Source organism: Falco biarmicus, chromosome Z (assembly GCF_023638135.1).
Source record: "Falco biarmicus isolate bFalBia1 chromosome Z, bFalBia1.pri, whole genome shotgun sequence".
Taxonomy (NCBI): Eukaryota; Metazoa; Chordata; class Aves; order Falconiformes; family Falconidae; genus Falco; species Falco biarmicus.
The window spans coordinates 41,793,993-41,810,698 of NC_079311.1; the positions used below are offsets into that span (position 1 = coordinate 41,793,993).

At 42.0% G+C, this 16,706-nt stretch overlaps 1 long non-coding RNA gene across 1 annotated transcript in view; it reads right to left on the reverse strand.

Moving 5' to 3' along the window:
• LOC130143125 (uncharacterized) overlaps nucleotides 1-16,706 on the reverse strand; it is a 101,951-nt gene that overhangs the window by 73,757 nt on the left and 11,488 nt on the right. The window contains exon 2 of the long non-coding RNA XR_008819649.1: nucleotides 9,959-10,040. This is a non-coding gene — a long non-coding RNA (uncharacterized LOC130143125). The remainder of the gene's footprint in view (nucleotides 1-9,958; nucleotides 10,041-16,706) is intronic.

Genomic DNA, 16,706 nt, shown 5'->3' on the forward strand with positions numbered 1-16,706 from the left:
AGCAGGTCTGAATCAAGGTCTGGATTGATGGGTACTGGTCCACAGCCATGCTGCAAGGCTGGTGTGAGCACTCCTGACGATATGCAGCTCCCTGGGGATGAAGGGGCACCCCTTGCCTCCAGCCTCCCCACAGTGGCTCTTCTCAGCCAAAGAGCCTCAGCCTGGGAGGTAGGACATGTTCAAGCCCTATTATAGACCCCACTGCCCAGACACCTTCACTGGTCATCAGAAGCCTCACCTGAGCCAGGATTTTTGGCAGTATGTTTGCATTGTTCATAGCTGCACTATCACAGCTCAAACCAGGAATGACGTGCACTACTGCGAGCCACAAAGTTGCAGAGAGAACTTGAATTCTGTGTATTCTTTTCATGTCTGAATACAGTAAGCAGCCACATAAATTCCTGCAAGGAGTTTATGGTAGACTGGCTCGGTCGATACAGCTGGGTTTTGGTTTGCTAAGACTGACCTGATGCTGTTTACTGGCTAGAAACTTAATCAGAGTGATTCCACACAGTTCCAGCCTACCAGAAGCAGATCCTGAAGTTGCTATGGCAAAAAAGCAGACTATCCCTTCTTGGAAGCAGCTCAGAACACAAGAGCAATACTCTGGAAAACCATGTCTAGCAATCACATGCACAAAGTGTGAGGGGGAGATTTTCTGCTGTAGCAATTACCCAGCACTAACATTAAAATCAAGGGTGCTGGAACTGGTTTATTCCTTCTGTCTCATAACTCCTTTCTAAGACTTTTCTCCAGAAGGGTCTTAGCTGGCTGCCTGTAGAGCCAGCAGAAATTTTTCCATTGGCTTTAATGTGAGATGAAGCAGAGCAAAAGGAACACTGCAGCAGTGTCAGGAGCCACATGATCATGATCTATACACAACTCCACCAGACCATTGCCCTGTTTCTTTCAAGTAGCAATGAGAGATGTCAGAAGTAATTATCTTGCACCATGTTAATCACCTGTCTAGAGGGCATTAGGACTGCACAGGTAATCCTTCTTGTCTGTGTCTGTCTGGACACAGTCAAGTAAAACTGCTGTCTATCCTCTAAACCCTTAGGCTGTCTCAGATTTAGAAGTGAGCAGCCACATGGATCTGCACCAAAATTATGGAACAAGGTGGAATCATCAGCTAACCTTTCACAAACTTTATCAGCTGCTTTTTCTGTTCCTTTCTGTATACAAAGACTTCTTACACCGAATTAGGTCCTCCAAACAAGTAAATGGGGAAATGTGAGGTCTGTTTATCTGCCAAGGCTCCTTGAAGAGCTTCTACAACAACTAGAACTTCTTATTGAAAATAAAGGAGGTAACAGAAGCTTATAATTTTCTTATAAAGTGTCATAATTTTTACTCATATAAAAGCAGAAAGAATGTAGAACTAGGCTCCCCTCTGTTTATTGAAGTAAGCAGGCCTAGGTTTAACCAAAAAAGGATATCAACAAAGGTCTTAAGCCTTCCCCCCACCAGTGCTAGTTCTTCTAATGCAATTCTGTAGTGCAATGAAATGTCTGCCATGAAAGCACGGGCAGTTTATGCAAGACTCTCTTTCTCCTTAGTGCACATATGCATTTTCCTTCCAAAAATCTGGGGAAAGTCTGCAGTGTTGCAGAGCAGCAGTGTACACATGTCTGAGTTTGTGTGTGAACACCTGACCTGCCATGCAGCCCTTCCTGCAGAGCATGTTGCACTCCATAGCAGTGGGCCAGTGATTTCCACTCATGTTGAGGCTACATCTGTCTTTGTGATAAGGAACTGAAATATTAAGAAATTACTCTAATATTTCAATTTAAATGATGGTGTAGTACCGATAGGATCTATCCAAAGACTTCTTCCCTGTTGCAGAGTGTTTGTTTGGAACAAGATATACACAAAGGACCGATGGAACATACAAAATGCATTGTTGCAAGATAAAACATTGCAAACAAAATGTTCCTAAAATGACTGGGGTTTAAGCTATCATTTTTTAACATAAGACATTGTGACAGAAGCTGGTCTGAGGCAAAGGCTTGAGGGAAAGCCAAGACCATTTGAAACTGTGCCACAGGTGTTTCATGTTTAGTGATGGGGATGGAGGATAGCAGAAAGGACACCTCTGCAACAAGCAGGCACACAAATCACTGTGCAAGCTCTTCTACTGCATACAGCTAACTGGAGTTTTATGCCTGGAGCCTTTTTTAGTGCAAAGACAGCAGATGTAGTTAAAGCATTCTGATAATTCCAAAATGAAGTCTTTCAATTTTACTTCAGTTTTAGTTTTATTTAATGGCTCTGGTATTTTAAAAAAGGGATTGAATGAAACATCTCATTCTACAAACAAAGTGCATGTATTTCTTCACTTGCCCAGCCTTATGACAATCTTTTAAACTTTCTTGGAGTTAACAGAGAATTTTTTTCATGTTTTTGGTACTGCATGTCAGTTACAAGTCATGGAGCAAACTGAGTGGGAGACATGCAACAGTAAAAAGCACCACCGAACAAGCAGAAGAGCTAATTCTCCAGGCCTTGAGTAAGAAAGCTACACATTTTGAGTGCAAAGTGTGTCAGCACAGCATAATAAAGTAGCATGCAAGTGTAGTTGTGAAGGAAGCACAAATTCTGACAGGGGTAAGTGGAGCAGCGGTGTGTAACGAGATGGCCCTGAGCTGTTATGACTCGAGCTTCTGATCCCCAAACCAGCCCTCTCAGAACTAGCTTGGACCCTGTGATGTACATCAAAACCCATGGTGGACCCATGTTGTGATCCATGGTGACTTAAGACAGGCCAGCAAATACACTCCAGAAGGCAATGTGATGAGAGTGGCAGTTAAGGGGAGCCATGAGCCACAGCATCACCAAGAGCCTGGGCCTAGGGAGCTCTGCATGGATGGGACATAAGGAGGCAGCAGGGAGCACAGGAGGGGCCAAGGAAGGCCCTGACAACTGCTTTGCCAGAGGAGAAAAAAAGAGAAAGAAGGTGCCTCTTCCAGAGTGAAGGAAGCTGCAAGAGCTGAGGTACAGCCCCAAGGGCTACAAGTCAAGCTAAAAGTAAGGCTACACGGAAAGCAGAAGATGGCATAAAGATACCATTCAAGTCATGAACCTTGGTGGCAAAGAAGTGGTGGTGACATAAGCACTGGCAAAAGAAGAAGTGAGAGAAAAAGTGATAGCATGAGATCTCTGTGCATATGATATGGCCCATTGGTGTCCTTATTTCGGCGACAGGGAAGCTGCACCATGTTAATATTCAAAAGCCAGAGGAAACGTAAGACATTCACAGTAATCTGGGCAGGAGCGTGCATGCAGTCTTCTGCTAATAGCTGCTCACCAGTTAATCCTGCAATTTACTACAGGGCCCACAAAACTAAAAAGATGCTAGTTATCTGAGTATAAAAAAACTTCTTGAAATCTTTGTGAGAAACACCTCACCTTAAATATACATGCGTTTCCATGCTACTCTTTTCTCTAAATCTATAGTGGTTATTTCAAGAGGTTTAATTTCCCATGAAAAGAAAGATAAAATTAGTCTCAGTATTTACAGCCCATAATGAAGGCCATCATAAAATAAGACACATGGCCTTGCTAGGACTGACAGATGTCAAAGTGTTCTGGGCAGAACCAGAAATTCACATGCAGGTGGCTGATATTCAGACATGCCTGTTGCCCCATTAATGAGTTACATAGAATTACTGTCAAGTGCTGGAGACTTGCCATGTTGAATATGTAAAAACTGAAAAGGTGTATTTTCTCAAAGTTTATATTTGCATATTTTCAAACTTAGGTAAATGCATATGCCAGTAAGTATATGTATGGGTTTGAGATCACTGTCTGCAGTAGGAGACTGAAGTGTTGCTGGATTGGAAAATACATGTTTCTTTGTCCTCTTTCCAGGTTTTCACATCATTCTTACTCTAATAGTCTCCTTCCATCAAAATTCTGACAGAAAATTTTCCAAATATTTCAGTCCAAAATACCTTCACCAGCAGTATTTTGCACAGCTCTAGCCAAAATGCACATTTCCCAATGAAATTTTATACCTTGAAATCCTTGGACAGTCATCTAACCATGAAGGCATTAACTCCAGACCCATTTCTGGTTTTAATTGCATTTCAGAGAAAATGTTAATCCTTTAATTACATAGCATGTTCAACTGACAAAATGACTTCCCTATTGTTGAAAAACTCCTTGTTATACTGCAGGCTTTTGATAAAATGTGGGCCCAGGGAAAAATGATAAATTTATTATTGAGATGATTTTTCATATAAAAATTCAAAAAACCCATGCAATCCTCTTTAAGGGGACTATTACACAGCCACAGTGGTTTCCCACTACGCAAAGCTAACTTCCTCTCTTCCTGGAACTATAAAGCCTCATGGTAAGCAAGCTTTGCTCTGAGAGCCACAATGGGGAATTTTCAATTATGCACAAGGAATTTAGCTTTTTGTCCTTCATGCACCTCTTAGAAAATTACATCCTCCCTCCTGATTGTAAGGTTACAGCAGGCTTCCAACAGAGGTACGCATCCCTCTGAGAAGGGACAGCAGGGAAGCCTGTGGCAGATAGGATTGCATGCAACTTGTTGAAATCCTGATTTCGAAACAGCAGGTCTAAGGAAGCAATGGCAAGTAGTAAAATTCAGATCACATGCAGCACTAAGCAATGGCAAAAAATTCATATTACTGCACTGGGGTTTCAGGAATAATTAGCTGAAGTCATTGGGCATTATTTTGTTCATTATAAAGGGCTACAGATGAGAACAACTGGCAACATGAAATACTGTCTCCAGCAGAAACTGGAGTTACCTGCCCATCATTTCTTAATCATGTATGCAGGGTAATCAGATCCTATCCCAGAATCTTACTGAGTCCTCTTCAGTAACGTGGTCCAACCATTTGAGCTTTATTATCCTCTTAAAGCTAAAAGCCCAGATCTGGCTGGAGCAGCAGGAAAATGTAAGGCACAAGAAATATTTATTCACCATTGGTCAGTGAAAAATAATGATGACTTTCCTACTGTGCATTAACAGATAATCAGTCTCCAGTCTACTAGCTCTCATCCTATGTTCTAACTGGGGAAAATTTACTAAAGATTAGCACTGGGTTAAGCTCCTACTGTCTAATCTTATTACATAGGGTTGAATGTGTTTCACTGTAATAAGCTAAGAGGTTAGGACATTAATCTACTGTAAACTAAATGCTCCTATGAAATGTGATAGAAGAGATGGTAAAGAACTTGCTTTACTGCATTGCAGTTTTCTTGTATTGCACACAGTGCTTGTTAATGAAGACGAAGTTAAAGACCATGGTAACTGTGCCTTAAAATTGCTATTCATGCTTTTGGAGTTTTCCTTCAAAACTGAGGATTTAACCCTGAGAACGCCAACAATGCCATTAAAACATAATACGACTTGCAACATCTTTGTGTTATTGACAAGTTCATGACCTATCAGAGAGACACGTCTTGACCAATGACAGAGATGGAAAGCGAATAAAGGGGACAGAACAGAGCAAGCTGCATGTGGTTTGGGGCTTGGTTTCAGGCAGCACGAATGTCTGATTGCTACTGAGTTATGTATCAGACCTGGTACTGCGTTAGGTCTGAATTAATTAGTTGCACGCAGCTGCACATTGTGTAAACACAAGCATTACTTTCCCCTCTGACTCAAAACCAGCACTTTTTATTTCAGGCTTTTTGGAATTAATAGATGATTGCCCTATGGGTAAAGAGCAGAGGGAAAATGAGCAGGAACATTAGCATTCAGTTTTTTGCAGATTTGAGAACAACTCAAAAACTGGGATTAGGTTATCTAGATGTTGCTTGGAACAGCGGGCGGGGCAGCCAAAATAATGCTAGCAAAACTCTTTGACCTCTTTAGATTCATGATCACCTTGCAGGTGCATAATACTACTACCGATCCCATCCAAAATACAGATCTCTATGATACCACTTTGAAAAATAACTACAGCATTTAAATGACAAGTGCAATGAAAATAATGCCATTTTCTAACTACACAGAACAAGTTGTATTTATTGTTCTTAAGTTTCTAGCGATGTTTTACTCATCAGGAATATTTTGTCTTATCAATATGCAGCTCACCTAAGCAAGCTGTGCCACCATTAAAAAAAACAGTTTCTTCATCCTTGTAAATGATGCAGCTAGAGATATATTGGACATGATTCAAATCAAATGAGGTCACAGAATAAATAGAAATTAGAATAGTGCTTCTTAAAAGCAAGAATTCCCCATGTGGATTTTAAGTACGATCCCAAGAAATGGGCCAAAAATGAGCCTCCAGATGTCACAGCAGTATGTTGTATAACTTGGGCCACGCCAAAGATCCAGAGCCAGAGCCACAGCCCTTCTCCCGTCCTCTTCATCATGCTCTGGGGAGAAAAGAGAACTTAAAGCTCATGCCCAAAGGGGCCTTTTCTGCAGAAAAATAATGCAGCTAAAGCAGAGTTCCTCAGCAGCACATAGGTTTCCATCATCTGCTTGCCATTTCCTGCTAGGGCAGGGAGTTGTCGGGAGAGAAGCTGGAGCTTAGGTTGAGAGAGAAGACTCTGCTAGTGGATGCAGAACAGAGACCGCAAAAAAAGGGCCCTGCATGAGCAAAGTGTTTGTGTCAGCCCCTGCCCAGGTGAGGGTTAGTGAGGTATAAAGGCAGCTTTGTCTTCCCTTCTGGTCACAGTGGTCAGACCAGATCACATCAGTACATACTCAGTACAGTTGCTTATGCGTTTTGACACTCTCCAAACTAATGCTCAGGCCTGTTTGAAGGACACGTTCTCATGCTCATCCGTAAAGTGAATTGTGATAAAGAGAAATAAAGAGTTCACAGCCAGGGGAAAAAATCCAATCTTTCAACTTGTGCCTTAAAATCAAATCCACTAAAGCTCACACCAACATTTTTTTAGCACACCAGTGGAGCAGGCACCCAGATTCCAAGTGTTTTATGTGGTTCTCATTATATCTGCCTGCTACAGCCTGACTTTATTGCTTTGAAAACATGTAAACCTCTTCTTACTATGTAGGTAAGCAAACCCTGGACGGCATTACCCAGGGTGAAGGGAAGGGAATGGCTTAGTGGCTAACCTTAACACGAAACCAAAAGCTTGTGGTAACAGAGCAAACAAGCTCCGTGGTTGGGGTCTGTCAGTCAGATTGCTGGTGGACAAGCAACTCTTAAAATGTAATCCTCATCTCAGAATAACCCTCACTTACATACTCTTACGAGTTCATAAACTCCTGTGGCTGGGGAGCTGTGGCGAGCAGCGCAGCTGGCAGCCCTTGCAGTGGCAGCGCCCTGGTAGCAGGGCATGCACTTTCTGCCACCTAGAGGAATCCCAGCAGGTTCCCAGTGGATGGAAAAATCCATGGCACCAGGATTTCTGCTCCGAATGCACCCATGCCACTTCTTCCACGCAGAAGGCACCTCAGTGGCCAGCCCCAAGCTCCTGCCGATGGGACGTGAACCACAGAGCAGAAGCTTTCCAGACACCAAAGAATTTCTACCCTTAACAGCAGTGCCAGGAAATAGACCCTAATTCCAGGCAATCAAGTTTGCAAGAAATATACAACCTATGAGAGGGACATTTAAGTGTGGCCAGCAAGGCTTTTGTGAAGATTCATTCATACCCCTCACAGCCCCAGCCCCCAAAAGGTCCACAATACAAAATGAGCTGGACACCAGCTCAAATGCTCCTGCTCTTTTCCTGTGCACCACCAGACTAAATCAGCTGTTCTCAACAAGGAAGCAAAACAGGACCGGTTTCACAAGGCACCAAGACAGATTTCTGGGAAAGGAACCCAAGCTCATTGTTCATGTTCAGCAGCAGTGATGCAAGAAGCTGGCTAGAGGAGCTGGGGGTAGCTTCCCCAGTAGTTAATAGGGCCATTAGCTCCAGGGCCTCCACAATATTTCTGTGACACACACCCACATCTACATGCAAATCCACCATAGTGAAAGACATGTCAGGGCCTCCTTCCTCCTAGCTAGGAGGTGGTGACAGGAAGGATTTAAATCCATCCATCACTGCTTGCAGAAAGCAAAGCCTCTGCAGAAAGGGTGTGCTCATCTGCAATTATAATGGCCAGCTGTAATTCACTGCTGCATGTAATTAAAATGCCAGCTGAGTCCTGGCATGTCAAGTGCATGGGTGTTTCAAATCAGATAACCAGGTGGCAGCTGGCAGTGACGCTGCAAGGCAGAGTGGAGAGTGGGTGGTGTCTGGCCGTGTGGGCTGTGATGGGACACGATCAGAGGCCCAAAACAGAGTAAGGGGACTCAGGAAGGCAGTGGGGGAGCAGAGATAGAGCTATACAGGCATGGAAACTGGGCATAAGTATTTTTGGAAGCCAGTGGTCTAGCTGTGGTGGGGGCTGGGACAGGGGCTGGCTGGGACAGGAGGCCGGGGCAGGGGTGAGATGTGTGCGAGCAGACAGAAAGGGAAAAGACTAAGGAAAACAGAACAGAATTACTAACTCGTGGATAGGGTGCGCAAAAGCCCTTCTAAGGGAGCCTCCCTTCCCACAGCAGCAGGTCCCACTGGCCCCTCCAGCAGACTGGGGAGCTGCAGCACCTGCTGCTGAGCCCCCGCTGCTGGCAAACCTGCCAAGGAGAGGGTGAACTGGAGTAAGGACAGTGTGAAGCCAAGGGAAGAACTGCAGCTGCAGAGGCAGAAAGTATACTCGCTTGCTTTGGAGCCCAGAGAATAACCCTGTTCCTCTTCCCTGGGCTGGATTTCATCTACCTCCAGTGCAGGCTCCACATGCCGGAGGACAACCTGATGCTGCTATCAGTTACTTTGTTAGGAAAAAAAGGGGATTTCAATCACTTAGGAGTGTAGGCCTTTTAACAAGAAGGAGCTTTTCAGCTTCATAACAGAGCTCCATGGTCTGCTGTTAAGGTCTCCGAATGGCCCCAAAAGTAAACACCCAGTTTCTTAACACTCAAAGTGTATGCTGTTTGGAGGAGTTTTGAAGCAGAAGGTGAAGCTAGTTTTGATCTAGTCTTAAGTAACATGCAGGAGCTAATTCAGCCACAATGAGAGCTCACGTCACTGACTAGTAGCAGCTGTTACAGTTGCCATGCATGGAAGGACTAGGAAAGGAGCAATGTTTTATGAAGGTTGAGGTTAGTTACATAGGATTGATAGCTTAAAGGAAGTAAAACCCCAAGAAGTAGTTTAGATATGGAAGATGACTACTCAGAATCAGAAAATGTATGCACCACTGAATAAGAAAGGAAATCAGAGAAGCAAGAGACTTATCAATGTAAGTAGATAGCAGCAGGGTTTTTGAGGAAAAGAGAAAGTCTTCAGAATTTAGAAATTTGACACAGATGAAGTCAATAAACAAGAACATAAATTAGAGCAGGATCTAGGAGAGAAAAGGATTAAGCTGGATTTTCTATGGCAAATAGCATAAGGCTTAAAAACAAACAATACCAGATCACTTAGTTATATCTGAATCCGCAAATCTGTGAAAGAAATGGGAGAGGTCTGATGACTGGACAGGCTATATAGGCTAATTAAGGGAGATTAAGATATTGATAAGAAGATGTGCAATTTCTTTGCATTAGTCTTCACTGCTCAATATATTGGCACAGCTCTTAACTAGTAAAAACAATGAAATATCTGCAAAGATGTACGTGTCAGAAGAAAATAAATGGAAATAAATTTATCATCTGAACAGTTCCAGATGACATACATCTGAGGCTTATGACAGAGATCAGGAATAAAGTAGTCAAACAGGTAACAAAAATAGCAGTTGTTGTCCAGTGGGTTGGAGATTAGATAATGTGTCTCTAGGCCATAAAAAATAAATTATCTTAATCCTAGTTATAAACATTTGCATTATATCACTGGTAGCACAGTCAGAAATGGTTTGCTTCTTTCTCAATGCAAGCATAATCTTGATTTATAAGCATAATGTGATGACTTTCAGGGGCAGGACTTCCCAGAGGGAAGAAGGACCCACCTCAGACTCAACATTCCCGGAGCCCGTCACTGTCTTTGGGATGTGGATTGAGGTTCAACTTTTGAGTCTCCTCTTCCTCCTACTGAAAGAAAACAAAAATTGTCAGAAAGAAAGCATGCAAAAGTGTCTTCTATAGCCTTGGATTCTGTTATTTTTTATATTTAGCTTTTTATCCCCTCTCACAACTCTCAATTTTTCTGTAAGTTCTAGGGGGGGTATTTTTTATTTATTTAGTGTTTTGTTTTCAATTTTTTTTATCACTTTATCTCCATTTTCCTCTTTCTGCCTCCCTTTCTCTCCCCTACTGGCCTGGGCAAAACACAATATGACCTAAAGTGTAGGGAAGTCTATGTTTATTTTCATACGCCAGTGTTTATATATTTAAAACCCTGGATATCAGCACTATCATGTATATCCTGGAATCATGTGCTACAGAGCAGTTCTAAGATTAATAAAACTCTCAGGCCTATAACCATGTCATAACAGATTCAGTTTTATTTCTATCTAAACAGCAATATTCTCTAAATTTTTGTTTCTTTCATATGTCTTATTTGAAGTGTTAAATTCAAAGTAACTTCTCATTCAGTATGAAACAAAAAGATGGGAGACTTCTTTTTCCATAAGACTAAAGGAAGTGTTTAAAGAAAATACACTCAAATCTGAAACACAGCAGCATGGTCCACTGCAACTGAATTCTACTCTTTTTCTATCTACAGTCAACTGACAGCATTTTTTTTTTCTTTTGCAGACCTATAGTCTATCTAGTACTGACAGATGACAATATCAGATGTGAAATTCCTCACTTGCTGAGTGAGTCTCACCCAAGTCCCCTAGCTCACTTTTTGATGGTTATTAAATTGAAGTTCAGTTGAAGCAGGAAATGTTTCCATAACTAAGAGATGTCTTTTTTTTTTTTTTTTTCCCTCTTTGCAAAATCTGGTATAATAATGAATAAGAAAATTCACAAGATGTCCCTCTGTCACTGTCCTTCCCTGGACTAATGGAGTGCTCCAGCACAAATATCACTTGAGTAGCGGTCTGTGGCATCGTGCTCCCTGCCCTCTGCTGCTCGACCCTCCTCAGGACCATGTTCCAAGCCGGGTTCTCAGACTTGCCATCCCCAAATCTCACCCCGCTTCCTGGCTTTCTTTCTTTTCAGCTGAACTATTATGTGTCCATCTGGCCTTGAAATCTCCCTGCTTTCTCCATCTCTCAAGTTCTCTGTGAAGCCACATGCATGGCCTAATACTGCTGTCAGTAAGGCTCGTTCAAAACAAATCTTCCCAGACCAGCATTCCTAAGTGGTTTGGAGCAGATTTTCATTTATGCTACAGCTCAGTGTAAGCCAGAAGCACACGCTTTTGTGCAAATGGTAATGCAGTTGTACAGATACGAGCTGTACTAATGTGCTACCCTGCGTGAGGCTCTCAGCCAGGCAGCAGCCGGCAATGGCAGCAGCAGCAGCAGTTACATATAAGCAGAGGGGCAGCAGTGGAAATGGGCTGAAGTGCTTCCCCCTCTGCCTTCATTTCTAGTGTAACCAGCCAGGGGAGCCTGGGCACAATTTAATCCTTCCAGCGTGTACCAGGGCTTGCTCTCTGTTTCCCCACAGCCGTGTTTCTGAGGAGCAATCCTTCTCTGGTAGCCTGCGTTGAAACCCGTGACTCGGTTCTGCAAGCTTTAGGGGGATTTGTCATCACACCCACATAAAATCCCAAAATATCAGAGGAACAAAAGGACACAAACAGCAAGAGTGTTCTCGTGCCTCCGTTCCAAGCATGCAGTTCCCATTCACAGCTCTGGATCTGAAAGCTCCCTGGCAAACGTCCTTTTCACATTTTACACCCACTGATTATGGGTGTGGGTGTGGGTGTGTTACTGCTAATACGCAGCGAGAGCCCATTTTTGTTAGATGAGAGAAGCCTGCTGAACTGATATTTTGGAAGCCATCATGTGACGTTAGCCAAATGCTAACGTTATTTTTCTTCACCCACATACCGCTGCAAGCCAGAAAATGAGGCAGCTGCCTGCTGCTGCTCTAATTTTGCCAGGCTGGCACCACAGCACTTGCAGCCTGCCATCAGCTCCAACCAGCTCACAGGTAGCAACAAGCATGTATAATTCACATTTATGTCTCAAGAATAAATTAAGCCCAGCATTTTTGAGGCTTTCAGCAAAACTGCCCCACAGCCCTTGGTTTATTTGCTGAATTAGAAATGTACATGAAGAAAGCATCGGTTAGTAAGAAAGACCAGGGTCCTTGTGTGTATGTATTTCAGGGTAAAAGCTTTTCATCAAAATTGAAATATCATTCAGAAATTACTCCAGTGGGATGACTTCTCTCTTTACCAACTAAATTTTAAATGTATTTTTCTTTTCTACTTTTGGTTCAGCCAGGTATGTTTTGGGTTGTCACGGTTTCATGGGATTTAGTGTCCTTGACACAGTAATGTTTCCAAAGCAAGTAATTTACTCAGAGCATCTAGAGATTCCAGCTATTGTTTTCTCTTCTTCCTACCTAATAAAGTGTTTGCATAACAAACAAAAAAGGATATTTTCCCCACAAATGCTGATGCATGTGGCTCACCTGGTGTTTGTATTCCTGGCATGATTCTGCTGTTGTGTTGCTTTTGGGCAAGATATTTTCAGAAATTAGACAACGGGAAGCAATTTAGTGAGTTTTCTCCCAAGAGCTCAAAGACTTGAACACAGCTTTCTAATGGCTTTCAAAAGAGTATTTCTGTATATCAGTCATGCTGACATTTCTTTATATCAGAGAGTTTTAATAGTCCATAAGGTTCCAATTTGTCATTAATATTTTTTTTAATTATATAGAAAATAAATTTAGTGAATTTGGAAATAGTTGTGGATATTACTAAACAACATTTCCAAGAGAACATCTTACCTAAGTCAACCAACCGAAAACGTGAACAGAAAGAGAAATAATTTTAATCTCCAGTTCCTTAGTAGCACATTTTGGAAAGCAGACAAGAACTGAGTCCCAACTGCTGTCACTAATAAATGGGGTATGAAACAGCTGGACAGCATATTTTGGGACAGATTTTTCTGCACACTTTCGCAGCCACAAGCCAAGCTCTGAGCAGACAGTCAACCAGAGCCTCCGCTCACATACATCAGCCTGGTTCCAGTCAAATCAACAGACCTGTTCCATGACACCCAAGAAGAGATCAGGTACCTCATAAATATGGGGGGGGGGCGGGGCAGGGGGGGGAGAAGTTATTGTAGAATACAATAGAAACACCTTCCAAATTCCAAATTCTCAGTTTTAAGATTCCTTCTTTCAGGTTGGACTTCCCCGTCTCACTTCTGTCCCATGCAACTGCAGTGGAGGCAGCTGTGTTGGTGCTCCTTCCTTAGACACCTGCTGGGGCCACTCTGCTCTTCCTTAGTAGCCTTGGTTCCTTAGTGCTTGCTGTTCCCTGCAGCACTGTCCTGTAGTTACAGCAACTCCGCTGAGTTTCAAAGAGCTACATCAGGTTTACACAGGCCGAGGGTGGCAGGGAGAGAAAGTTTCAAAGAATGGTTTATTTTATTTAAATTAAGCCATCTCTGTACCAAAGGACTGCTCCAGGGCGAAATATCTACAGATGTTATTGAGTGTATTTTCACAAAGAGGCGCACAGTGTGTGCAGGTTGGGAGCAGGAGGGAAGCAAAGCCAGTCCCTGGACACATGCACACCAACCTGAATCTGAGGACTGTGTTTCATTCCTGCATGTCATAGCCAGGAGCTGAAGGAGCACAGTGGCCTGCCAGATTTGTTCCCAGGGATTTAGAAATCAGAGTGAAAGCTAGCAACCATGTTTCTTGGTCTAAGTACCAAATACTTTTTCATTGTTTTCCTGTAGCAAAATCAGCTGTAAAGCCATTTTTACATTTCCATTTAGATATGAATCTGTCATATGCTCAAGCCCTTGGAAAAGCTTCTGTTGGCTTGACTAAGTGTTGGATCATGCCTTTAACAATGCATCAGTGTGGAAAAACTTTGGGGAAAAAGAAAGCAGAGGCAGAGACAGGAAATAATTTCAAGTTTTTCTTGGGTTTTCACTTGCAGCTTTGAGTTTAAAAAAATTATTATCTTCAAGAACAGATAATTTTTCTCTTTTCAAAGCTAGGGTTTGACAAAAGCTTGGTGAAGGGAGCACTGGGGATGGCAATGGCAGTGCTGACAACAAAGGTCCTATGCACATGGGGCTGCACTTCAATATTCTTCTCCAGCCAACAGGACACCAAGGAACACCCGTATTTCTTGTTTGGGTGACCATTGGTAAAAATGGGATGTTGTGACTGGACAGTGGTGCATACAGTCATAGAATCATAGAATCATTTAGGTTGGAAAAGACCCTGAAGATCATCAAGTCCAACCACACACCTAACACTGCCAAGTCTACCACTAAACAATGTCCCTAAGCACCACGTCTATGCGTCTTCTAAACACCTGCATTGTTGGTGACTCAACCACTTCCCTGGGAAGCCAGTTCCAGTGCTTGACAACCTTTTCAGTGAAGGAATTTTTCCTAATAGCCAATATAAACCTCTGCTGGTGCAACCTGAAGCCATACATATACATATATACATGAATGACATAATGAGAAATGTAACTGATAACGCTAAAGGGCTGAAAGAAGTTTTTCACCTACCTGCTCGACTCCTATGCTACTCGCATGTTTAGTAAGGCACATTCTCCTTTCATAACAAGTTCTAGAAGTTTGAGGAGGACCTGTTTTCTTTTCCCAGTGCAGGCAAAATATATGACTTCATGTGTCCTTTGCCCCAGATCTCAAGAGCAATGGGATACTCCTGGGCAAGTTAGCTGCTTGATCTTCCCATCCTTTGGACAACATTGTCACCTCTGGAACAGTGTGGGTCAGCTAACTGGAGCACTTTGACGTAAACACAGCATGGGCTTTTAGTTGGATGTGAATACCACATCCAGCCTTAACTAGGGAAACACGAAAAGCAATCACATGGACCTCAGATTCAGAGAACCTACAGTTACTCACTATTTTAAAATAATATTTGTATTTACAGGATAAATAGAAGGCCTGAGTGTCTGTGTATGATTTACTGGTTACTGACTGGTTAAACATCTGTTTGCTAAGGTATGTAGCCATTGTGATCTTCACAAAATGGAAGTGCCCTGGTTCTAAGAGCTGAAAAATAGTGACCTTTGTACTATTTATAGTACAAGCAATGCCAGTTTCTAAATCCACTTAACCACCTAAGTAATAGTCTTTAATTTGAGAATCCAATTCATTTTCCACTTTAATAGGTACATGCAGTGACAATTTGAGACATAGCAGCAGACATTGCATTTGTAGCTAATTAAGAAAACTGGATTGAGCCCAGATGTGGATTATGCAAAGTGATTACTGGTGTTCTGTTGAAGCTGATAATTTTGAAAGCATTTCCTTGTGTTTGTTCGCTTTTCCCAGTAAACCAAGATAAAAAAGTTTCTGAAGGGAGGAAAATAGGTTTCTACAAAGTAAAACTGTCAATGGCAATTATTTCCATCATTTCAAATTGACATATATGGTAGTTAATGACTGGGTCACAACCATTCTTTCAATCAAAACTTGCTGTTCAGTTGTAATCCAAAGTAAGTACTGCAAATAGTTTTCAAGTGTGGAATGACATTAAATGTGGAACTCCATACAATTCTTCCTAATGGAAAAATCTGTGAAATAGTGATATTTCTTTTTTATTGGGGAAGAACAGACAACATAATAAACACTAATTGTTAGAGGTAAGATTGTGCTATGTTTAATTCCACCAAGCTGCTGAAGTGAATGAAGCTGTTTGTTGAGTAAGATGCCAGTCAACCTGAGGAAAGGAGACAGAACCAGGCTTCCTAGAAGCAAGAGAATGCCAGCACTATGCCAGGACCTTTGATACAACATCAAGAAGTACAAAAGATATGTTGCACAAACAAGCAACAAAATACTTTTAAATCTCCTTTTGAAAGAAAATTTATTTAAAGATTTTTTGATAAGTTATCAAAGTGCCATCAGAACATTGGGGTGGCAACTGCCAAAAAAAAAATGTAAGCAATTTCAAAAGGTATTTATGCTGATTTTGTGGTGGGAAACTCGCCCATTGCTTGATTTTACAAAGCTGAGAAGTGGTTTGGCAGTATCCATAGCAGCTTCTGCTTTCTCTCTTTTTCTCTCCGTTTTTTAAGGTCTACTGATCTTATTGTTAAATACTAGCAATTCAGCACAACTGAGCCTTAGAACTGGGTAAGAAACCTTCCAAACAGAAATATTGCCATTCTGCAATGCAATCATTACAAATAAATATGATTTTTAAAAACAATATGCCACTCCTTGATTTTTGTAATCACCTGTTGAATGAATCTTCTCTAGTTATTATAATTATGCTGACAAATATTGCAGAATAAGTATAAAATAGATTTTGGTACTGAAACAGAACAGATGGAATTTTTTCATTTCTACTCTGCCATGGTGAACTAAATTGGATCTCTTAGATTTTCTGTTTCTGTTCTAAGCACATTTAGGTTGATTACACAAAAGGGAGTTTTCACACTGCAGCTTTCTCAAGCTACCATCCCTGTTAGCAGAGCTCACATGGGCATTGCAATTCTCATTCCTACCAGTAACCTCCACCCCATAAAAACCTCCTCCTGCAGCACTTTCTGTTCGTGCCGGTGTTGTATCTGTGATCACCTGCTAAGGGACTCTGCAACCAGATGTGGGCCCAGTGAGTGCC